The following is a 14005-nucleotide window of genomic DNA, read 5'->3' as shown; positions in this document are numbered from 1 at the left end:
TGGGATTTTATGTTGGATTAGGTGTCTAAGCCCATAGCTATAATTGGTATGTACTTGACCCGAGAGTAGCATGGTCCATTTCGGGTTGCCTTCATCAGGACAATTTGATAGGATGGATTTTGAGAAAGAGGTTATTTGTGATTTATTAATATATTACAAGAATAATATATTAATTGATAAATCATATTATTTAATTAGTATTGATCAAGAAGTAATTTGGAATTAATTTAGTGACCAAAAGAGACTAATTAAATTTGCAGGGACTAATTATGTAAATCAGTGATATTTATAGTTTGGGCTAATGATCCATGTTGATTAGGATTGGACTAAATCTTTGTGGGAGTCCATAAAGAGTTAGTCCATAAGGCTAATAAGTTATTGGATTGAAAGCCCAAGTGAATTAGGGTTTACAAGTTGAAACCCTAGGAATTCCAAACTATAAATTAAACCCCTAAGCTTGCAAAATCGGCCACTAGACTCCTATGGTTAAACCCTAGCCGATTTTGAGCTCCTAGCCTCTCTCTCATTATTATCCACTTGTTCATGGTGTTTGTGACTTGTTTGAGGCATCACATTTGGGGTGCTAAGCTCTTAAAGGTCAAGTTCTACAAGGTACAACAAAGAGGTAATCTTCCAACTAGTTTTATGTTGTATATCTTCATTTGTATGCTAATTATAGGTTTCATGCTTTGGATGATTTTGTTGCATGTATAATTAGAGAAAACTTAGATCTAAGGCATTAGGGTTGTATGTGCACCATAGGATGTTATAGTACATAAAACCCAACAGTGGTATCAAATCCATAGGTGTTTTCTATTATATTGATGCAATTGTTTGATTTTCAAAGCTGAAAATTGACATTTCTGGCCACTGCCTGATGGACTCGACGAGTTTGATGAATTTGGCCTTGAACTCGACGAGTCCATTGCCTGGATCGACGAGTTGGGTCATCTCTTGGCAGAATTTTCGAGTTTTTGGCCAATTTTTGGATTAGGATCATTACCACAAACTGTTTTGACTTATAAAAATCATTTTTATGATAAGGTAATGATTATCCTCATTCAATTAAAAGATAATTGTCAAAATTTCAAGATTATTGTTAGTTTATATGATAAGCTAAATTATTTGTAATTTTTGATTTGAATTGTCTTGCTATATGAACTTGATTAGGTCAAATTGGTAAAAGATAAAATTATGATTATTTTATTAGTTTAAAATTTGATCTAAATGTTTTGAAGAGTTACAAACTTGTCATCAAGTTTTGGAACTCAAAAGTTTTTTAAGGAGTTACAAAAAATATTGGTTAAATTGATCTAAATGTTTTTGAAGAAGTTTCATAACTTGTCCTCAAGTTATGGAACTTGAAAAATCTCATTCATAAAACAAAATAACTCCTTAAGTTATGGAATTCAAGAGTCTTGAAAGAGATTCAAAAACTTGCCCTCAAGTTTTGGAATTTAAAATTTGATTAAAAGTTTTAATTGTGAAATATTAAATTCTAAGCCTTTTAGCTTCATAACTTAAATTTAGACTTAAAAGTTTAATTATGATTTGTTGATAATTAATTAAAAGATTAATTAAAAGAGTATTAATAAATCCATAATTATATGGTTTGAGTTTAATTAAATTAAAAGTCTAGTTTAATTAATAGATTAAACCACAAAGTATTTTAAAAGTTTAAAATACACCCTTATACTATATAAAATTAAAAGTTTAATATATTATATATGTATAAGTTAAAAAGTCAGTCTTACCGTTAGTAGGCATCATTCACGAAACTGGTCTATAAGGGGTGTTTAAGGAAGCGGCTTGTAAAATGACCGTCATTGGGTATCCACTCTTACCCACCGCACCCTTGACCAGTGAAGGATCGTTAACCGAACGGGTTTGATAGGACACTTAAATCCTCATTAAAAGTATAATGAAATACAAAGTAACTAAAACTTTATAAATTCCCAATCTTAGTTACTTTAGGAAAAATGTGAATTTGATGCTAACCCATGAAATTGTACATTATTGGTCAGTTAGTGGAGCGTGTGTGGTTAACCGACACACTAATGTAGACTAATGAAGGATGGCAATGGGTTTCTCATAAATTATCATTGATCAATGGAGCGTGTGTGGCTAACCGGAACATTGATTAGGTGATTAATGACATCGAGAGTACCATGCTAATTTGCATGGTTATTCATACCTTGTTTGTGATCCTCGATATCCCAGTCACAAACTTGAAGGGCATAATCGAGATTAAACATAACATTGAAAAGTTCAATGAATCTCAAAAGAATCTAGGAATTTCAATTCATTTAAAACCTAATGTTCATTTTCATTTTTCATGGTGGAAATTGGTAAATTGTCATTTACCTAACAACAAATATTTTTCAATTGGGTTACGACATCCCTCTTCCGAATTGGTGAAAATTGTGTTGGGTCCTAGCCTTAATATTCCATTTTGGGTGTTATATTAAGGACTTAAATCAACTAACTTATCCTTTGTATATGTCTAGTTCTGACAACTATGGTCTACCTTATCCTTTTGGAAAAGGCTTTCCTTATAAATATGATATTCCACAAGACGATCGAGGTGAAAGATCAATCCCTTCTTCGTGCTGTAGTGGAACTTATCTTCCTCCACCTCCTCCCATAATTCTCCCTGACCCACGTGTTCGTCGACTTGAAAAGTTCAAGGTCACTCAAACCCTATTGGCAAGCAAACACCAAGATGGGAGGTCTGTGTGTGTACATGTCTTGGAGACGAAGTCACACATTGACAGGCTGGGAATGTTAGGTGTCATTGTCTCGAGAAAGTTGCCTGTTGACTTGGTTCTTCAATCACTTCCTAAGTCATATAGTGAGTTCGTTAAAGATTACTATATGACAGACCACGACGTGACCCTTATCGATCTTACTTATTTGCTTATTGCTGCTGAATCATCAATGATTTGGCGCACTGGTAAAGCAAACTTGATTGGAAGATCTACTTCCCAAACTTCCATGGACATTGACAATGGCGACATTGGAAGTCCAGAAAAGCTTTCTCTTCCCAATGGAAAGGGATTGGCCAAGGTCAAACCGTTTGACCAAATGGTAAAGAGAAAGGCTAAGTTTGTGATTGTCCCGTGTACCATTCCGAGAGAGTCTGTTTGTTTCTATTGCCAAGAGAAGGGGTATTGGTTGCGAAGCTGCCTTATTTACCCGAAGGATCACAAGGATGGTAAAGTCAAAGTGGTTGACTCTGCTTCAGGTAAGTCCACTATCTAACTCTATTAAGTTCCTATTTGAAGATGCTTAATACATGATGTGATGAGATCACATTTTGATGTTTTATAGGATCGAAGAAAAGAAATGAAGCTTAAAGGAAAAGCATGTTGAGTCTGATCGCGAAGAGATGGATTTCGATCGCATGATTCGATGATCAGAATTGTGAGCTGCGACTTAGGAGTTATGATAGATTGCTTAGAAATATGTAGTAACATAGTTTTCATTTGTAATTGCATTGTAAGGACAAGATTTTCCGCAATTTTATAAATAAAGAAAATTTTGATTTTATCTTGTTTTATATTTCCTTGTAATGGCATTTATGAAAATTGATGTTTATATACTGTTAGCAATATTGGAAAAATGGATTTGATTCTTTTCGTTTGCGATAGTGTCAAAAATTTAGCAAATAAGGAAATATTCTCATCACCAAGTTTCAATTGGACAGAAACTTGGAATCATGCAACTTGTATTGCATGATGAATGAGAACCTTCGTCTTTGGGAAATTAAGACTAATTCCTTGTTCACATGTATATATGAGTCAAGTGAAGGACTAGGGGATCGGGTACACTTGGTTGTGCACTGGTCAGGTCCACCATAAAGAACGATAAGACTATTCGTCATGATTTACTAAAGTTTAGTAAATATGGTTATGCTTACAAGATTAAGTGTAATTCTGAATCATTGAAAAGGATTTCAATGTATAGCAGAACAGATAAGAAGAATCAATTAGGCAGAAAGATAGAAGTTTCTCCAATCTGAAAGGAAAGGAGAGTACTGTAGTATCGTGTTTTATGATCATCTTAATAATGATTATGAAAACCATATCACAATTAATCCTCTAAGGACACCTTAGTACATAAGTATGGCTAAGAAGAGGAATCAGAAATTGGTGAAATGGTTAAATAAATTAAGGTGAGTCCTACTTCGTTTCAAAATCAAGTCTTAGATTCATACTCCAAGATTATGACTTGAGTGACATATCTTAAGTAGGTTTATAACACATTTTTAATTGGTTGTTGTGATGTCTTTAAGACAAAGACCAACTAAGACCAAATGATGAAGTGTTTTTTCTTGATAAGAATCCACACTAACTCTTGAATATTTGTTTGTCAATGAGTGTTTCTTGACAAGAGAATCTTATATATCAAGAAGTCAGTGGGAGTCCTAAAGATCTTGAAAAGTTTCAGGAACTAATCAAGAATAAACCTATTGTGAATCACTAGCTCACGACTTGAGGTTTGTAACCTATCGTGTTGACATATTCTTGTTTCTGTGCCCATTCCAGTTAAAAGTTGACTATGCATGTGAGTTCTATGAGTTCTCAATTGTTTGCATAAGGCGAAGGACCTTGATCAGTGAAATTTCATTGATCTGTATATGTGAGCTTCTTAACAACTTGGAAGACATGGTAGGCCCTTGTGCTGCCAAGTGGCAAGAAATTAAGATTGAACAAGTTCAGTCCATATGAGTTTGAATTTGTCATAGACCTTGTCTTATGATAATGGTTGGAAATGACATATTCACATGGATAGGAACACATACACCATTAAATCTAAGTGGTAAGGTTTCTCTCTAATTCATGAAAATGATTGTGAGGAAACGCTTTCACTAAGTAGATTTTAAAGAGTTAGCAATTGTGATATTTGCATTCTTAAATTCGATTATGATTACGACATCCCTCTTCATAGTTCGAATTGTGAGAAATGGAAAATAGTTTGAACGTTCGGGACTTACTGCCGTAAGTTCTGAAATAGTTTAGACACACATATGAGCTTTCTAATAAAAGGTGTATGAGCTTAGATAAAGGCTTATCGAAGCATCTCGTATCAGAAATCGGAACTTTGGTAAGAAAGTCAATAAAGTATTGATTTCTAGTAGTCCAGCTGATTTTGGATACATGTCAAAGCTAGTGGGAGCATAAATGTTATGCTAGTAACAAAATAATTGTTATGCTATTGGGAGCATAATTATTATGGTAGGTGTTGCGAGTTAGCAATACTATTTATAGGAAATAAAGTTCTAATTTGGAAAGTTGCAAAAGGTTGAAAAGTTGTTTCGCTATAGTAAGGGAGAGGATACTTATACTTTATTTCGAATCTAAAAGTTTAGATTGAAGTATTAATCAAACTTAGTCATGGATATATATGAATACCATGTTGAAATATTTCAACATTGGAAATTCTATATATGGAAATATTATAGCAAAATACTGGTCAAGTATCATGTCTTTATGTAAGACATTATGAATCGTGTCTCATATGATTCGGATATAGGATCGATTGCATATGCTATAATATTCATGTGTTCTAATTTTCCAAATGCCTAGGGCAGTACGAGGGAAAAAGGACTAGAACCGGATATGACTGAAGTGGTTAAACAACTGTCAAGGACAATCTAAGGTTCGCTGAGGATTGGTTGCTTAAGGACAGTTGGAAGTATAGTAATGGATGGACCATATTGAAATTATTATGAATAGACAAAATTCTATTAATAATGCATTGTCATATGGCAAATATGTAAATGTTTTCATAATGGGAGTTGGATATTAAGAATCTATGTGTAGATTAGAAACTTTTATGCAAGAAGGATGTTCAAAGGAATGTACTTTGAATTTGAGACTTCTCTTCCTTGGAATTGTTTTGTTATCAATCTCCAGTGGAAATTTTTGTAATATCGTTGGCAAAGTCTCTGTGACTTTGGTACCTCGACATTACAAAATGTACATTGCATGATAGTTTAGAATCTAACACATTCTTATAGTGGAAAGAATTTGGTATTATTACATTTACGATAAGGATTTGGAATTGAGAAATGAGCATCATTGGAAATGTTTTCAACTGATCTATTTCACAAAGTAAGGACCATATATAAAAATAGTGTGCATGCTTGAAGCATGGGATAACTATTGTTTTAATTCAAGTATTAAGTTGATTAGCCGAAACATTATACAATGAATAATGTGTAATCAATATAGTGATTAAATAAAAGGTGTTTTATTTATATTCAAAAGTTTTGAGACCATATTGGATTCAATTATTCTTGTGTTTCATTTTGCATGTTTTGGCTTCCCGAATAATAAGATTATTCAAACTATCCACAGTCGATCATACTTTGGAAGTAGGTATTGAGGTAAGACTGTCATGAATACGACTGTAGATTGTCTAAGGTGTTTAGATATGGCACAAGTTTGTTGCAGTGTTCATGAGTACTCCTGTAATAAGATTTGAGTATTGGATCAAACCCACGCTCATTTGAATCACTTCATGGATTTTATCACGGGTGATTATGAGACGATAATATCTTATATTCTTGAAACCAAGACATGTGAGTTGTAGTTTACAAGTCGGTTGCATATTTATGATATGAAAACGCACCAGTAACTTGGTGTTATAAAACGTATTGTTGTGTGTGATTTGATGAGTAAATAGAGCAAGCATATGAGTCGAACTTTATCCGTTCCTTTTACCCTAAGAGGGATAAAAGCGATATCTGTGGGCCCCTCGATGATTTAGTGATGACACCCTAAGCGCTTGGCCAAGCCTGAACTGATTTGATTTGTTCAATTAGTCAGTCGTCATACATCGGAAATCGGGAAACAACATATGAACAGAGAGAATGATTATAATCCATGTCTCAGTTCATACGATATCTTGTAGAACGGAGGAATATATGATCCCTTATCTAACGGACGCGTCATTGATTTGTTTAGAGTTCGACAACGGCTTTTGAAAGCTACGATTGCTATTCGGCTCTTCAAGTCGTACTTGAAGTTATAGTTATTAGACTTATCCAAGTGGGAGACTGTTGGATTAGGTGTCTAAGCCCATAACTATAATTGGTATGTACTTGACCCGAGAGTAGCATGGTCCATTTCGAATTACCTTCATCAGGACAATTTGATAGGATGGATTTTGAGAAAGAGGTTATTTGTGATTTATTAATATATTATAAGAATAATATATTAATTGAAAAATCATATTATTTAATTAGTATTGATCAATAATTAATTTGAAATTTATTTAGTGATCAAAAGAGACTAATAAAATTTGTAGGGACTGATTTATGTAAATCAGTGATATTTATAGTTTGGGCTAATGATCCATGTTGATTAGGATTGGACTAAATCTTTGTGAGAGTCCATAAAGAGTTAGTCCATAAGGCTAATAAGTTATTGGATTGAAAGCCCAAGTGAATTAGGGTTTACAAGTTGAAACCCTAGGAATTCCAAACTATAAATTAAACCCCTAAGCTTGCAAAATTGGCCTCTAGATTCCTATGGTTAAACCCTAGCCGATTTTGAGCTCCTAGCCTCCCTCTCATTATTCTCCACTTGTTCATGGTGTTTGTGACTTGTTTGAGGCATCACACTTGGGGTGCTAAGCTCTTAAAGGCCAAGTTCTACAAGGTACAACAAAGAGGCAATCTTCCAACTAGTTTTATGTTGTATATCTTCATTTGTATGCTAGTTATAGGTTTCATGCTTTGGATGATTTTGTTGCATGTATAATTAGAGAAAACTTAGATCCAAGGCATTAGGGTTGTATGTGCACCATAGGATGTTATAGTACATAAAACCTAACATTTTCCACTTCTAGACATGTTACCTTGTTATGTCCCACTTGTTTATACACACTACACAATATTGTTTTCCCTACCTCTAATGCAGCGTGTATTGCAATCCTTTCACTTGCATTCTTTCTTCTGTTGATTGTAGGTATATTTGGCATTCTTCTCTTCCTTGGTGGCAATGGTGGTATGAACTCAATATTTGGCCGCACGTTGCTACCATTCATCCCATGCAGTGGAAACTGGTAAGTATTCTTGTAAAAGGCTCCATAGTACATTGGATCCATATATGTACCGACATCTCTATTCAGGTAAGAGATTGGTGTAACTAAATGCACACATCTATGGCCATTAAGTTACCATAATCTACAAGTACACTCATTTTTTTCTCGATCGACAACATAGGCATCTGCCAGGTTTCTTGTTTCAATCTGGTTAAGCCCACTTAGTGAAAGCCTGCCAATACCTAATCATATTGTATTTAAGTTAGTTTGTACTTACAATAAAGATTGCGAAAGTATAGTAAATACCTTTCAACTTTTTGCAACTCATTTAGTAGTAGTGTAATTGTTGGACAAGGTTTATAATCAGGCAGTGAACTACCCTTGATGTTTAAATTGAATAGTCTACCTATTAAATACAATCTAATTTCCTCTAACATTGTGATGATTGGATTTTCCTTGCATCCCTAATAACATTAGTAAATCTCTTGGTTAATCCGTTTTCAACAACATCGCACATCTGTCCTCTTGAAAGAATGCTCTACTCTATGATTTGGGGTTCTTATCCATAAGGTATGTAAATGTTGTAAGATTAAGTAGTTGGATTTCCTTTATGGCTGTGTTGAATAAAGGCTCAATGGAAACCTTTCTCGCCTTCCAAAAGATCTTCTCATAGTGTACCCTAGTGGATCTTTTCCTAAAGTTTGTAAGAATATGCCTTGCACAATGTCTATGTTCAGCAGTAGGCGATATTTCTTTGATAGCCTCTAGTAGCCACCACACAAAAATTATAATATGTTAATAAAAAATGTAGCTACTACACATTTAATTGGAAAGTAAGTCACATACCTTATGGTGATCTAACATCAAAGTAACACCAAAACCATTTGCCACTACTAGGTCTTCTTTAAGATTCTCCAAAAACCATTTTCAGATTTTCTTTGTTTTCTACACAGACAATTGCCCATGAAATTGGGAAAATTTTATTATTATCATCCCTTCTTACAACACATATCAACTCTCCATTGCATAAACCATTTAACATACAAACTTCGATGTTTAGTACTCTTCTACGACACCCTCTTTAACCTTGCTTTAGCCCTTCAAAACATATGTAAACCTTGCTAAAATAAGTCTTACCATCTGATATAGAGTTGACATCCATTTTGACAGTTGACCCTGCATTGATCTTCTTATCTCCTCACCGTATGACCAAAGCCTTGCGTAATTTTCCATAAGCGTTCCTTCAGTTAGTTGAATTACATGTTTCTTTGATCTCCTATACTGTCCCATACTCACATCAATACCAAAATTCTATTTAACCTCTTCCATAAGTACCCTAACACTTATTTTTTGTTTATATAAGAATTGTTTAGTGTAATGGGATAATGTCACTGTAGCGCATGAAACTTTTTACATTTGGCTAATTTGATCCTTCAAGTTTTTTTGGGTACATTAGACCACTAAACCCGTATATGACCTATTAATTTAGTCATTTTATCTACTTTTAAACAGTTTCCCGGTTGACATTTTATATATGTCAATTAATATATATATTTTTGGCTAATCCGATGCCACGTGAGATATGCCACGTCAATTAATGATATACGAAGCTTAAAGCCTTTTGTCTTCAGCTATCGAACTTCACTCGTCTTCATTATTCAGCTGTAAAAGAAACTGATTTAGGGTTTGTGAAGCATTCATGTGATCGACCTGAAGAAACAAAGAAGTTGCAGCAATGGCAGAATCGGAACCTAATGGAGTGTTTACGATGGTGGAACTCAACTACCAAGGGGTATTTAATCGAAATCCTTTCTATTATACTGGCGGTGTTAAAACCATCTTTAATGATGTTGACTTTTCTTATATGACTTATTTTGAGTTTGTGACCTTCTGCGAATGTTTCATGCATGAAGAGTGTAAAAAATTTTACTACTATGAACCAAGCAATTCCCTGATGGAAGGGCTTAATCCCATTTCAGATGATGTGGAATATGCTGCTTTTATTTTTGATGCTTATGGAATAGATGGTGTAATTTCGGTTTATGTGGATCATATTGGGGTTGGTGTTGATGGGTGGCTTGATGATGAAGATAATGATGATGATGAAAATAAGTCTTGTATTGATGGTGAAAATGAAGATAACATAGATGAACTTAGGAATGTTGCCTTTGAAATTAATGAGGATGTAGTGCATATGAATAGGACATCAAATGATCTTTTCATAAGTAAGTTATGTGTTGATGATGAGGAGGATAACAACATTGTAGATGATGATAATGGGAGAGAAGTTGAACTTAACATTCAAACTCATTCCATATTTAATGAGCTATTACACTGGAAAAAACAAAAACCAATTCTAGGGATGAGATTTAAGGGTCCAGGGAAAGTAAAATCAATGTTGTGCAACTATGTTGTAGCTAATGGATATCAATTGTGTTTTGAAAAAAATGATAGGAAAAGATTTTTGGTGAGGTGTAGCAAGGGTGCTTACACATTTAGATTATGGGCTTCTTGGATGAGTGATGAAGAGAGTTTCCAAATCAAGTCACTAAAAGCTGATCATAATTGTGCTAGGAACTTCAAGTTTGGATCATTGGTGACATATGCATGGATTGGGAGTCACTATACCAAAGAGATTGTGCAAAGTCAGAAAATAAGTGTAAGGAAGCCTAGGCTAAAGGTAATGGCCAAGTTTGGTATCCAAGTTAGTATGGGGCAATGTAGAAGAGCAAAGAAGTATGCACTGAATCTTGTTGAAGGTAGCCTTGTTGAACATTATGGTAAGCTATTGTAACATCCCGAAATTCAGGTACAACTATTTAACCCTCCTCTTTTGTCAAGTTGTCAAGATTAGTCCCTGAGTGGGAAAAGTTGCAAATGAGTACGCCGGGCATACTGGAGAGTACGCTGCGCGTACTCATGCGCTTGAAATGGACGCGGGCCCTTTAAGGTACGCTGGGCGTACCAAAGTTACGCTGGATCGGAAGATCCTATAGAGTTATGGCCTGGAAAGGCGTATGTGTGGTATGTGGTATTTTGGGGAACTCACTAAGCATTTATGCTTACAGTTGTTATGATATGTGTTTCAGGTACTAGCGAGGATCGCGGGAAGGCGCCGGCATGATTCGTACACACTTACGGAGTTTATGTTATTGAGATTCCGGGACATGTTAGTGAATACATTATGTTTTATGATTATCGTGTGATTGAAAGTATGATTAAAAGTATGAAAAATTGTTTTGAAAAATTACGTCGTTACAAGTTGGTATCAGAGCCTTGGTTTGAGGGATTCGGGTGCATCTTCGGATGAATCTGAACTCAAACTGAGGAATTGAGAAATTTTTTCATAAAATAAACAATTTTTCTAAAAGAGTAAAAGATTTTGAGAAAGGCAGAAGGAAGCAGTGTGTACGATCAGCCAGCGCCTGAACGATGATTTCCCAAAATACCCTTACATTATGTGTTATGAGATATGTTATGATATGATATGCATGCTAGAGTAGGCTAGGTATTCATATTAGGACTAGAGTGGCCTGATTTGTGATGCCTTAGCCTAGGAAGGATTTTGCTGCTATGTGATGCTTGAGAGCGAGTAGGTAGCAGTGAGGAGATGAAGAGAGGTCTACCGAAGGGTAGCCTATGCCAGTAAGATATAGAGTACTTGTGATCTAGGATCCAAGGAGGAGGACTTAGGGTGAATATTAATGCGGTGTGGACGGTAGTATAGGGCCCGTACTACTGAAGACACGGAGCAGTGCACACTCTAAGTAAGAATCCTTTGGGTACTAGAGAACAAGTAGGGTTGAGTGATCGAGTGCAAGTATGCTCGAGCGAGTCTCTGATATTATTATGTTGTATTTGAGAGAAATCATGGTTGGGACACGTCACAGACCTGAGCCAAGTGGCGTGAGTGACGAGGAGCTTCGTCAGATGATCCACGATGAGGTGGCAGCGGCGATTCGAGCCGAGATTCCGGAGATGTTGGGTCTATCAAGACCACATTGATTGAGACTTTTGATGAGCGGTATGCAGCGGTGACTGAGGCTGCGGCTGCTGCAGCTACTGCAGCAGTGGCTGCTGCCAGACCTCAGGGAGGTGACTCGTTGTTGCTTCGAGAGTCAGCAACACGGAGCCACCAGAGTTTGATGGGACGCAGGATCCGATCGCTGCGATGAGATAGATTGCTGATATCGAGGGATGCTTCTACACGTGTTCATGTCCGGAGCATCTGAGGGTACAGTTCGCGTTGAACCAGCTTCGCTTGGGAGCGAAGGATTAGTGGAAGTACGTGACGGCGAGCTTCACTCTTGCAGAGATTTCAGTGGTGACCCGAGAGAGGTTCACCATCATGTTTAGAGATGAGTATGTTCCCACTGTGGAGAGGGAACGGTTGGTTCAGGAGTTCTTGACCCTCAAGCAGGGTACTGATTCGGTTACTGTGGTTACCAGGAAGTTTCATGAGAGGGCGATGTTCTGCCCTGAGCAGGTGTCTACTGAGCAGGAACGCATGAGCCGATATTTGGGCGATTTGAGGAGGGATATACGGAAGTTCGTGTCGAACTCGACTTATCGGACATTTGCTGAGCTTCAGGCAAATGCCCGGAAGAGGGAGATTGAATTGGAGACTCAGGCCAGGGAGGAGGCCGAGTCTCAAAGGATGGATCGGCGGCCGGCACAGTCTCAGCCGGCAGCCAAGCGGGCTAAGTCCACGGATACGAGATCTGGAGGCCAGAAGGGCCGCACTTGTGTGAAGTGCGGCAAGGGACATGATGGGGTCTGTCGATCGGGTGCTTGCTACAAGTGTGGCAAGGAAGGGCATATCACCAAGGATTGCCCCAAGGGATTTATGATTTGCTTTCATTGCAACCAGACTGGCCATCGAAAGGCCGAGTGCCCGCAGCTACATCAGGAATCAGCACAGGGATCTGCACCTGCTGCTAGGGTTACCGAGGTTCGGCCAGCGAAGGCCGAGGCACCAAAGGCTCGTGGGAGAGCTTTCCAGTTGACAGCGGAGGAGGTCCGCGCAGCGCCCGATGTTGTGGCTGGTATGTATTCTTTATTGATTTATGATGGGATGAGATATGGTGCTATGCATAAGTACTTTTCTTGTGAGTTTTGTACCTGCCTTAGTGTTATATGATAGCGTTTAGTCGACACATCAGTAGCCGACGAGAGGCGTTGAGACGACCTTTACGAGTTTCCTTAGCTGACGAGCGAGCGGTGTACGCTACGGATGTGATTCGAGGATGTGTACTCGAGATCTTCGGCGTTGAGTTCCCGATAGATCTGGTCCCGATAGCGATGGGGGACGTATGTGTCATAGTGGGCATGGATTGGTTGAGCCGATTTGGGGCTGTCATAGACTGCGGGCGACAGTTGGTGACGATACGAGACCCCAGTGGGGGAGTACTTATGGTGTACGGCGAGGGTACCCGATGTGGGTCGGCGTTTTTTTCTGCCGCCAGAGCGAGACAGAGTTTGCAGCAGGGCTGCAGCGGGTTTGTAGCCTATGTGATGGACACACGAGAGGCCGCTGGGAGGCCAAGTTCGATGGATGACATTCCGATAGTGCGTGACTTCCCGGATGTTTTTCCCGAGGAGTTGTCGGGCGTGCCTCCCGAGAGGCAGGTAGAGTTCCACATTGATTTGGTTCCGGGGGCAGCGCCTATCGCCAAGGAACCTAATCGCCTTGCGCCGCCAGAGACGCAGGAGTTATCCTCGCAGCTTCAGGAGGTGCTGGGGAAGGGTGTTTTGTAATGGCGATTCCAGTTAGAGGTTGTTGTGATGCTACGGGAATCCGTAGTACTCACTAGTCAGAGGTTGTTATGATGCTACAGGAAGCCGTAGTACTCACTAGTCAGAGGTTGTTGTGATGCTACGGGAAGCCGTAATACTCACTAGTCAGAGGTTGTTGTGATGCTACGGGAAGCCGTAGTACTCACTAGTCAGAGGT

The sequence above is a fragment of the Lactuca virosa genome, chromosome 8, assembly GCF_052849685.1.
Source record: "Lactuca virosa cultivar CGN04683 chromosome 8, Lactuca_virosa_CGN04683_v6, whole genome shotgun sequence".
In the NCBI taxonomy this organism is placed as follows: Eukaryota; Viridiplantae; Streptophyta; class Magnoliopsida; order Asterales; family Asteraceae; genus Lactuca; species Lactuca virosa.
This window is presented reverse-complemented; position numbering follows the sequence as displayed.